Raw genomic sequence first — 11,411 nt, forward strand, 5'->3', positions numbered from 1 at the left:
TCAGATTGAGCTCGCATTCTATTGGCTGATCGGAACAGCCAATAGAATGCGAGCTCAATCTGATTGGCTGATTGGATCAGCCAATCGGATTGAACTTGAATCTGATTGGCTGATTCAATCAGCCAATCAGATTTTTTTAACTTAATTCCGATTGGCTGATAGAATCCTATCAGCCAATCGGAATTCGGCGGACGCCATCTTGGATGACGTCATTTAAAGGTACCTCATTCCAAGTTTAGCAGTCGGCCGGGATGGATGCTCCGCGGCGGCGGAGCGAAGAAAGAAGATTGAAGATGCCGCCGGAAGAATGAAGACTTTGCTGCCGCTTGGAGGAAGACGTCGCCGGAGGAAGAATTCTTCTTTGCCGCTTGGAGGACGACATCGCCCGGATCGGATCAGGAGTTCGGCCCGGTGTGGTGAAGACAAGGTAGGAGATCTTCAGGGGGGTAGTGTTAGGCTTTTTTAAGGGGGGTTTGGGTGGGTTTAGAATAGGGGTATGTGGGTGGTGGGTTGTAATGGGGGGGGGGGATTGTATTTGTTGAATGCAAAGAGCTGAATTCTTTGGGGCATGCCCCACAAAAGGCCCTTTTAAGGGCTGGTAAGGTAAAGAGCTTTGAAATATGTTTAATTTAGAATAGGGCAGGGAATTGTTTTTATTTTGGGGGTTTATTATTTTATTAGGGGGCTTAGAATAGGTGTAATTAGCTTAAAAATCTTGTAATCTTTTTTTTATTTTTTGTAATTTAGTGTTTGTTTTTTTTTGTAATTTAGTTTAGTTAATTTAATTGTATTTTTAGATAGATGTTTGTACTTTATTTAATTTATTGATAGTGTAGGTGTATTTTTAACTTAGGTTAGGATTTATTTTACAGGTAATTGGGTAATTATTTTAACTAGGTAGATATTAAATAGTTAATAACTATTTAATATCTATTATACCTAGTTAAAATAATTAACAATTTACCTGTAAAATAAATATTAACCCTAACATAGCTACAATGTAATTATTAATTATATTGTAGCTATCTTAGGGATTATTTTATAGGTAAGTATTTAGATTTAAATAGGAATATTTTAGTTTATAAATTAATTAGATTAATTTAATATAAATATAGTTAGGGGTGTTAGTGTTAGATAGAGTTAATATAGTTAATATAAATACTATAGTAACTATATTAACCCTAATATAATTAGGGTTAATATAGTTAATATATATAATGTAATAACTATATTAACTATAATATACTTAGGGTTAATATAGATAATATAGCTGGCGGCGGGGTAGGTAGATTAAATTAGGGGTTAATCATTTTAATAGAGATGGCGGCGGTGTAAGGGGCTTACATTAGGGGTTAATAATATTAATATAGGTGGCGGCGGTATAGGGGGATTAGATTAGGGGTTAATAATTTTTATATAGGTGGCGGCGGAGTAAGGGGTCAGATTAGGGGATAGATAAGGTAGATGGCGGCGGTTTTAGAGGCTCACAGTAGGGGGTTAGTTTATGTAGATGGCGGCGGGGTCCGGGAGCGGCGGTTTAGGGGGTAATAACTTTATTAGGGATTTGGGGGGGGGGATCGCGGTTGACAGGGAGATAGACATTGCGCATGCGTTAGGTGTTAGGTTTATTTTAGAAGATCGCGGTTGACAGGGAGATAGACATTGCGCATGCGTTAGGTGTTAGGTTTATTTAGAAGATCGCGGTTGACAGGGAGATAGACATTGCGCATGCGTTAGGTGTTAGGTTTATTTTAGCAGCTAGTTTAGGGAGTTACGGGGCTCCAATAGTCAGCGTAAGGCTTCTTACGGCTGCTTTTTGTGGCGAGGTGAAAATGGAGTAAGTTTTCTCCATTTTCGCCACGTAAGTCCTTACGCTGCATATTGGATACCAAACTGCGCGGGTTTGGTATACCTGCCTATGGCCCAAAATACTGCGGGCGACGGCAGAAATATACGCGCGTAACTTCTAGCTTACGCCGTATATAGGATACCAAATCCGCGCAATTATTGGCGTCGCCGGCTTTTGCGGGCGACGCTTTATATCGGATCGACCCCGTAGTATCCATGCATTATCTAAGGTAATATATATTCATATATAAAACTAATATTATGACAGGTAATATATTAAAGGGACACTAAACCCACATTTTTCTTTTATGATTCAGATAAAGCATGCAATTTTAAGCAATTTTCTAATTTACTCCTATTATCAATTTTTTTTCCGTTTTCCTATTTTTATTCGAAAAAGCAGGAAAGTAAGTTCAAGAGTCGGCCCATTTTTGGTTCAGCACAAGGGTAGTGCTTGCTGATTGGTGGCTAAATGTAGCTACCAATATGCAAGCACTACCCAGGTGCTAAAACAAAAATGGGCCAGCTCCTAATCTTACATTTCTGCTTTTTTCAAATAAAGATAGCAATAGAATGAAGAAAAATTGATAATAGGAGTACATTAGAAAATGTAATGCTCTATCATAAAATCATAAAATCGAATCATAAAAGCAAAACAATGGGTTTAGTATCCCTTTAAGTTGAATACTTGATGTATGCTTATATTAGAGTTATATTATAACACTAATATCATTATCTCAGGTACAGTATGGCCCCTTTTTACAGCACACCCCTTTAAGGCATTCCACTTATAAATCAGTCTTCAGTTCTGCCCATGGTTATTATGTTTCATGTTTTTACCTCCCTTTCAGTGTTTTTTGGCCGTCATTTTATTGATTACTTCTTTATGAATATTTGTTTAACAGATATCTCCATATCTGTGCATATATAAAAAATAATTATTGCATATAACTAACTGCAATTGTTACCAGAAGTTAAACTAGGAAAATCATATTTATTTTTTATTGATTTCATGCTTTTGCTGATTTTAATAAAATTAGCATTTGCCTGTCTGGTAAATATGATCTGTTAACCTCAATACTGTATGAAGATAAAAATATTCACCAAAAAATCCTTTAGAAATGACTCCAAAAAAACAACAGCATTGACTCTTACAAAAGTAATTTAAACTTTTATTAGGCTTCAAATTTTTCAGGTATTAAAACATTTTAAATAAGACATTGTAATAAACCAGAGAATAACTTATAGTATAGGCCTAGGGTACAAGTATAATGCAGACGCACAATAATGTTGACAGAACAACAAAAATATAAGCTGATGTCCATCTGTATCTGTTCTATGATCTTGAATTTGGCACCGGCCTGTAAAAAATAAAAACAAAAATTACATAAACATGGGCATTCTATGCTAATTGCTTAGTTTACAGCAGAACTTTAATTTGTAGAACTAAACAAGTAAATCTGACAAAAAAAATAACACGCCTTTATTTCAACTTCAAGGTTGTGATGAATACTAAAAAAAAATTGTATTTTTAACTGCCATAAATTCTCATGTCAATGCAATTTTCATCTAGATATTAACATATTTGGCCACGGTCCTAATCAAACAGATTTTGTGTCACTACCTGCCAATGGGATGCTTAGAACCTATACTTTAACCCCTTAAAGACTAGCAACGTACCCTGTACATCACTCGTCCTTGAATAGGGAAGTGCTATTAAATGCGCGGTCTCGCTGCCAGTGTTGAGGCCACGCTATTTACGATGACAAGAAGGGAGGGTATAATAGCCGGTACCGCCACTTGTGGTGGGACACATGCTATTTAAAAAAATAAATAACCCTTAATGAGCGGCAACATACATGGTACATCTCAGTCGTTAAGGGGTTACTATATTGAGACTTTTTTTCCTTAAGATATTTATATTTTACTTCTCTAGAAATCAATGTGGACTATTTGATACCCTATGTTGTAATTTAAAATTTTGGTTGTGTTCCTAGACTTTTGTAGATGAAAGAGTGAAAGTCACAGTGTGCAGTTTATTTCCTTTTCAATTGTGTTTTTTTCCTTTTACAAAATATAAAGTAATGTGCTATCTAGATTTGTCATATTCTAAATCTTCATATCCCCACTTCCCTTCCCAAAGGAAAATGATATAGCAGAGTAGCATTTAGTAAGACAGTATTCTATTTACTTCTGTGATACTCCCATGCTGTGTGAGGTGCTTGCTTATTTAAAGGGACATTAAACACTAAAGCCCCAATTTATCAAAGGTCTTGCGGACCTTATCCGACACTGTGGATCAGGTCCGCAAGACCTCGCTAAATGCGGAGAGCAATACGCTCTCCGCATTTAACATTGCATCAGCAGCTCACAAGAGCTGCTGGTGCAACGCCGCCCCCTGCTGACTCGCGGCCAATCGGCTGCCAGCAGGGAGGTGTCAATCAACCTGATCGTATTCGATCGGGTTGATTTCCGGCTATTCCTGTCCGCCTGCTCAGAGCAGGCGAACAGGGTTATGGAGCAGCGGTCTTTAGACCGCTGCTTCATAAGTTGTGTTTCTGGCGAGTCTGAAGACTCGCCAGAAACACGGCCCTTCAAGCTCCATACGGAGCTTGATAAATGGGCCTGTTTGAGCCAGATTATAAGTGGAGTGCTAAATATTGCTTGCGTGCAAGCAATATTAGTGCTCCATTGAGTAATACCAGCGCCCACAAATATTAGCTGGTATTACAACTAAAGTGTAAAGTTACGCAAGCTCAGAATCAGCGAAGGGGGTAAGTAGTGCAGCGATGCAGCAAATATAACACCCTACTCTGACCAACTTTACCCCCAAAATACTACCTAGTGCAATTATTTTATTAAAAAATAATAATAATACAATTTGTATTTTTTTATAAAATACACTACACTGTATTTTGGGGGCATTTGGGGCATATTTATAAAATTAACCAGAGATCTGATCTCTGGTTAATTTTATAAGCGCTAGTTGCTACCACAAGCATATAGTAGCAATAACCAGACACTTCTAATGGCTGGTTATTTATTGCGTGCCCGCAAACGGGCACATTTGCCCACTTGCGGGCACGCGATAAATTAGCACTCCACTTGTAATCTAGCCCTAAATAAATGCTAGATAGAATGAAGCATTGAAATAAAAGGTTAGTCTGAGAATAACATGTAGATGTATTTTTTAAAGTTTTATTTGGTGTTTAAACATTAACAAACTAACGCCTAGATTACGAGTTTTGTCGGTAAAAACCTGCGGGGCTAACGCTCCTTTTTTTTCCAGCGCTCCCTTAAGCCAACACTGGTATTACGAGTTTTCTGAATGGCTGCGTTAGCCTCAGAAAAGTGACATTATCCTGCTGAAAGAGGCCACTGCTATCAGGGAACACCATTGCCATGAAGGGGTGTAGGTGGTCTGCAACAATCTCTAGGTAGGTGGTACGTGTCACAGTAACATTGACATGAACAGGGCCAGCTCAATATATTGTGCTGTCTGGGTCAAAGAATGAAATTACATCCCGTCCCCCCCACAGTAGTTTAAGTTCTGATTAGCATATCAACCTAGTAGCCTGGCCGCTTGCCTTACTAAGCCTATCTGCATGCAACCAATGCGTATGTACAATTGTTCAATAAGTGGGAAGGTAGTTAGGGAAGAGATGCACGTGTCCCAACTAGAATGTTTCCCCTGACCAATTTTGTATCTTTGTGCATGATGAGGTTATGCTCCTGGGAACCTACTACTTCCCCCACAGAGGACAGGAATGGTCTGGGTCTGACAATGACTGTCAAGTGATGCCTGGGTCCATTGGACACACTTGGCCCCATGGTTGAGCCGGCCCTGCACATGAGTGCCAGGACCCAAGATTTCCCAGCAGAACATTGCCCAGAGCATAACACTGCCTCCGCTGGCCTATCTTCTTCCCATTGTCCATCCAACGGTCATCTCTTCCCCAGGTAGACTACCTACTCGGCCATCCACCTGATCTATAAGAAAATGTCATTCATTAGACCAGGCAACCTCTTTCCATTGCTCCATGGTCCAGTTCTGATGCTCACGTCCCCATTGAAGGCGCTTTTGGCAGATACAGAAATGCTATGCAAACAAAAGTCAGCAGAAGAAATTACACTTTCCATGGGGGTCAGAGAATAATGTACTAAAATGTTAATTTTCAATTTCTCTATACAGAAAAATATTAAAATTAGGCTTTTGTGTACAGAGGGAAATATAGGGAGTTCTGTGCTCCCTGCAAGCTCAGCTTATTTGAATGTGTCATGATACAATGAGCAATGTCTATTTCAAATACAAAAAGAAACCTAAATGATACATATATTTTGTACCCCGCAGCTGGTGCAACAAGTCTCTAGAAACGTGTTAAGGGGCAACAGATTGTTAGTATATTGTCCCTTTACACATGGTATATAGTAAATAGATAATTGACAGATGAAGAGTTAACCCCCTTATCACATATAAAAACGCTAACTCAGCACATTTATTCGCACCTTAGGTTACTGACACGAGAGAAAGATACCTGTAACCCCAAATCAGACAGACTTGCCAAATGCTATGGCAATGAAACACGGTATTTGTATAAAGAGCAAAGTTTTATTTACAGCAGGAAAAGAAAAAAAAGTAGGGTAAAAAAAAGTGAAAAAACAGAGCCAACGAAGAGATGTCAGACTTGAGAGGATAGGGGCAGAAACGCACATTTAATTTTTGATTTTTTTTAAAAAAAATATTTGATTTAAAGGGGCAGTCTACACTAAAATTTTTATTGTTTTAAACAGATAATCCCTTTATTAACCATTCCCCAGTTTTGCATAACCAACACTATTACATTAATATACTTTTTACCTCTGTGATTACCTTGTATCTAAGCCTCTGCAGTCTGCCACCTTATTTCAGTTCATTTGACAGACTTGCATTTTAGCCAATCAGTGCTGACTCCTAGGTAACTCCACGGGCATGAGCACAATGTTATATATGGCACACATAAACTAACGCTCTCTAGCTGTGAAAAACTGTCAAAATGCATTCAGATTAGAGGCGGCTATCAAGAGCTTAGAAATTAGCATATGAGCATACCTAGGTTTAGAATACCAAAAGAACAAAGCAAAATTGATTACAAAAGTGAATTGCAAAGTTCATGAAAGTTTATTTTTGACTAGACTGTCCTTATAGAAATGTACCCATGTTAAAGGGATATTAAAAGAGTGATAGATTTAATGAGGTATTCAAAGCAAAGAATACCCTGAGACTAATGTGTATATGTATTTTTAAATAATATTGTTGAAATATTGAAGAAATAAGTGTAAAGTTTTAGTATCTATTATATACTTTAGTTTCTAAGTAATCAGTACTACCATGTTGAAACCTAGGTTTACCTTATATCATATGTTAAGGTAAAGAACTAAAAGAGTGCAGACAATGTTTGTGTGGAATATGCCAATGTTAAAGGAATATTAAACCAACATTTATTCTTTCATGTTTCAGATAGAGCAGCAACTTTCTGATTTACGCCTAGTATCAATTTGTCTTTGTTCTCTTGCTATCTTTATTTGAAAAAGCAGGAATGTAAGCTTAGGTACATTTAGCCACCAATCAGCAAGTGCTACCCAGGTGCTGAAACAAAAATGGTCCGGCTTCTAAGCTTACATTCCTGCTTTTTAAATAAAGATACCAAAGGAACAAAACAAAATTGATAATAGGAGTAAATTAGAAAGTTATTGCTGCTCTATCTGAATCATAAAAGAAAAAAAATTGGGTTTCATATCCCTTTAACAGGGTTCAAAGTCAATCGTACTTTGCTATATCTCAAATAACCTTTGTTTAAAAATGAAAAAAGAGAAAAGTCCTGGTTCCAGATTAAAACGTCCAATTTATTTAAATTGATTAAAAAAAACGCACAAAAGTAAAAAAAAATAGACAGGTACAGGAATGACAGGTCCTACGCATTTCGGCTATAGAGCCGTAATCATAGACACTACAGTTTAGGTCATTTCCCCACTTTAAAAAAGGAGCACTAAAACATAATTGGTTGATGGGTAACACACCCTTCAACCGTTAAACCTTTATACACCACACGTGTATATACACTATACATATGGACTGATAGGTAATTAGTTACTTGTTTTTTGTTTTTAGTATTTTGTTTTCTTGTTGTTCAAACACACATAATCAACAAAATTCATAGTCACAAAGCTCCAATAATTCTAGCTATTCTAAAATTAGCAAGTTAATAGATCGCTAAACAATTTTCAGGAATATCTTATGGACATTTTAGTATGTATAAAAAATACAAATACACATATATAACAAGTTTTATCCATATTGGAATGGAAGAATCAATATAGATGGATACAAAGATCACAAGCAAATTAAATTAATATGCTGAATTGTTTAGAGAATAGATGATTAAGGACTCCTATATCAAACAAGTAGCGTAGTATACATTATCTAAGATTGATGACATAAAATTCAGAGTTAAATCCATTCTAGACATGTGCGGTTCGTTTCAGATTAATTCGGAAATTCAGTAAATTCGGTAAATTCGGAGATTCGGATCGATTCGGATTTCCGAATTAAAATACTTCCGAATCTACCAAATGAATCCGAAATAGCTGCCGTATCTCCGAATAAATCCGAATTAGCTCGTTAAGATTCGGCATTTCCCCATAGGAAACAATGGGGAGTTTCGGCTGAAAAAAAACTAACACCGCAGCCCCATTGTTTCCTATGGGGAAACACTAAGTCTGCACCTAACACCCTAACATGTACCCCGAGTCTCTAAACACCCCTAATCTAACACTTATTAACCCCTAATCTGCCGCCTCCGCTATCGCTGACACCTGCATTATTTTATTAACCCCTAATCTGCCGACCGAATATCGCCGCCACCTACATTATAGCTATTAACCCCTAATCTGCTGTCCCTAACATCGCCGACCCCTACATTATAGTTATTAACCCCTAATCTGCCTCCCCCAACGTCGCCGCAATCTAACTACAAGTATAACCCCTAATCTGCCAACCCGATATCGCCGCCCGCCTACATTATAGCTATTAACCCCTAATCTGCTGTCCCTAACACCGCCGACCCCTACATTATAGTTATTAACCCCTAATCTGCCTCCCCAACGTCGCCGCAATCTAACTATAAGTATTAACCCCTAATCTGCCGACCCGATATCGCCGCCGCCTACATTATAACTATTAACCCCTAATCTGCTGTCCCTAACACCGCCGACCCCTACATTATAGTTATTAACCCCTAATCTGCCTCCCCCCAACGTCGCCGCAATCTAACTACAAGTATTAACCCCTAATCTGCCGACCGCAAATCGCCGCCACTATAATAAATGTATTAACCCCTAAACCGCCGCACTCCCGCCTCGCAAACACTATAATACATTTTATTAACCCCTAATCTGCCCTCCCTAACATCGCCGCCACCTACCTACAATTATTAACCCCTAATCTCCCGCCCCCATCGTCGCCGCTACTATAATAAGGTTATTAACCCCTAAACCTAAGTCTAACCCTAACCCTAACACCCCCTAACTTAAATATAATTTAAATAAAACGAAATAAGTTTACTATAGTTAAATAAATGAATCCTATTTAAAACTAAATACTTACCTGTAAAATAAACCCTAATATAGCTGCAATATAACTAATAGTTACATTGTAGCTATTTTAGGATTTATTTTTATTTTACAGGCAACTTTGTATTTATTTTAACTAGGTACAATAGTTATTAAATAGTTAATAACTATTTAATAACTACCTAGCTAAAATAAATACAAATTTACCTGTAAAATAAATCCTAACCTAAGTTACACTAACACCTAACACTACACTATCATTAAATTAACTAAATAAATGAATCATATTTAAAACAAAATACTTACCTGTAAAATAAACCCTAATATAGCTGCAATATAACTAATAGTTACATTGTAGCTATTTTAGGATTTATATTTATTTTACAGACAACTTTGTATTTATTTTAACTAGGTACAATAGCTATTAAATAGTTATTGACTAATTAATAGCTACCTAGTTAAAATAATTACAAAATTACCTGTAAAATAAATCCTAACCTAAGTTACAATTAAACCTAACACTACACTGTCATTAAATAAATGAACTACAAGTACCTACAATTATCTACAATTAAATAAACTAAAGTACAAAACCCCCCCACTAAATTACAAAAAAAAACAAACACTAAATTACAAAAAATAAAAAAATATTACAAGAATTTTAAACTAATTACACCTAATCTAAGCCCCCTAATAAAATAACAAAGCCCCCCAAAATAAAAAAAAATGCCCTACCCTATACTAAATTACAAAAGTTAACAGCTCTATTACCTTACCAGCCCTGAACAGGGCCCTTTGCGGGGCATGCCCCAAAGAAAACAGCTCTTTTGCCTGTAAAAAAAAAAACACAATCCCCCCCCACATTACAACCCACCACCCACATACCCCTACTCTAACCCAAACCCCCCTTAAATAAACCTAACACTACCCCCCTGAAGATCTCCCTACCTTGAGTCGTGTTCACCCAGCCGGGCCGAAGTCTTCATCCGATGGGGCAGAAGAGGACATCCAGACCGGCAGAAGTCTTCATCCAAGCGGGGCAAGAAGAGGTCTTCCATCCATCATACAAGTACCAAAATACAAACAAACACTAAATTACAAAAAATAATAAAATATTACAATAATTTTAAACTAATTACACCTAATCTAAGCCCCCTACTAGCTATTAATATAGCTTCAATATAACTAATAGTTACATTGTAGCTATTTTAGGATTTATATGTATTTTACAGGCAACTTTGTATTTATTTTAACTAGGTACAATAGTTATTAAATAGTTAATAACTATTTAATAACTACCTAGCTAAAATAAATACAAATTTACCTGTAAAATAAATCATAACCTAAGTTACAATTACACCTAACACTACACTATCATTAAATTAACTAAATAAATAAATCCTATATAAAACTAAAGACTTACCTGTAAAATAAACCCTAATATAGCTGCAATATAACTAATAGTTACATTGTAGCTATTTTAGCATTTATATTTATTGTACAGGCAACTTTGTATTCATTTTAACTAGGTTCAATAGCTATTAAATAGATATTGACTATTTAATAGCTACCTAGTTAAAATAATTACAAAATTACCTGTAAAATAAATCCTAACCTAAGTTACAATTAAACCTAACACTACACTATCATTAAATAAATTAACTACAAGTACCTACAATTAAATACAATTAAAAAACTAAACTAAAGTACAACCCCCCCCCCCACTAAATTACAAAAAATAAAAAAATATTACAAGAATTTTAAACTAATTACACCTAATCTAAGCCCCCTAATAAAATAACAAAGCCCCCCAAAATAAAAAAAATGCCCTACCCTATACTAAATTACAAAAGTTAACAGCTCTATTACCTTACCAGCCCTGAACAGGGCCTTTTGCGGGGCATGCCCCAAAGAAAACAGCTCTTTTGCCTGTAAAAAAAAACACAATCCCCCCC

The 11,411-nt window shown here is 36.5% G+C and overlaps 1 long non-coding RNA gene across 1 annotated transcript; it reads right to left on the reverse strand.

Annotated features, from left to right (window-relative positions):
* Positions 1 to 2,992: 2,992 nt before the first annotated feature.
* LOC128667080 (uncharacterized) lies at positions 2,993 to 10,530 on the reverse strand. The gene is made up of 2 exons (XR_008403290.1): positions 10,405 to 10,530; positions 2,993 to 3,209 (listed from the first exon to the last, which is right to left on the reverse strand). It is a non-coding gene; the product is annotated as an uncharacterized LOC128667080 (long non-coding RNA).
* Between the last annotated feature and the right edge of the window lie 881 nt (positions 10,531 to 11,411).

This window comes from Bombina bombina, chromosome 7 (assembly GCF_027579735.1).
Source record: "Bombina bombina isolate aBomBom1 chromosome 7, aBomBom1.pri, whole genome shotgun sequence".
Lineage (NCBI taxonomy): Eukaryota > Metazoa > Chordata > Amphibia > Anura > Bombinatoridae > Bombina > Bombina bombina.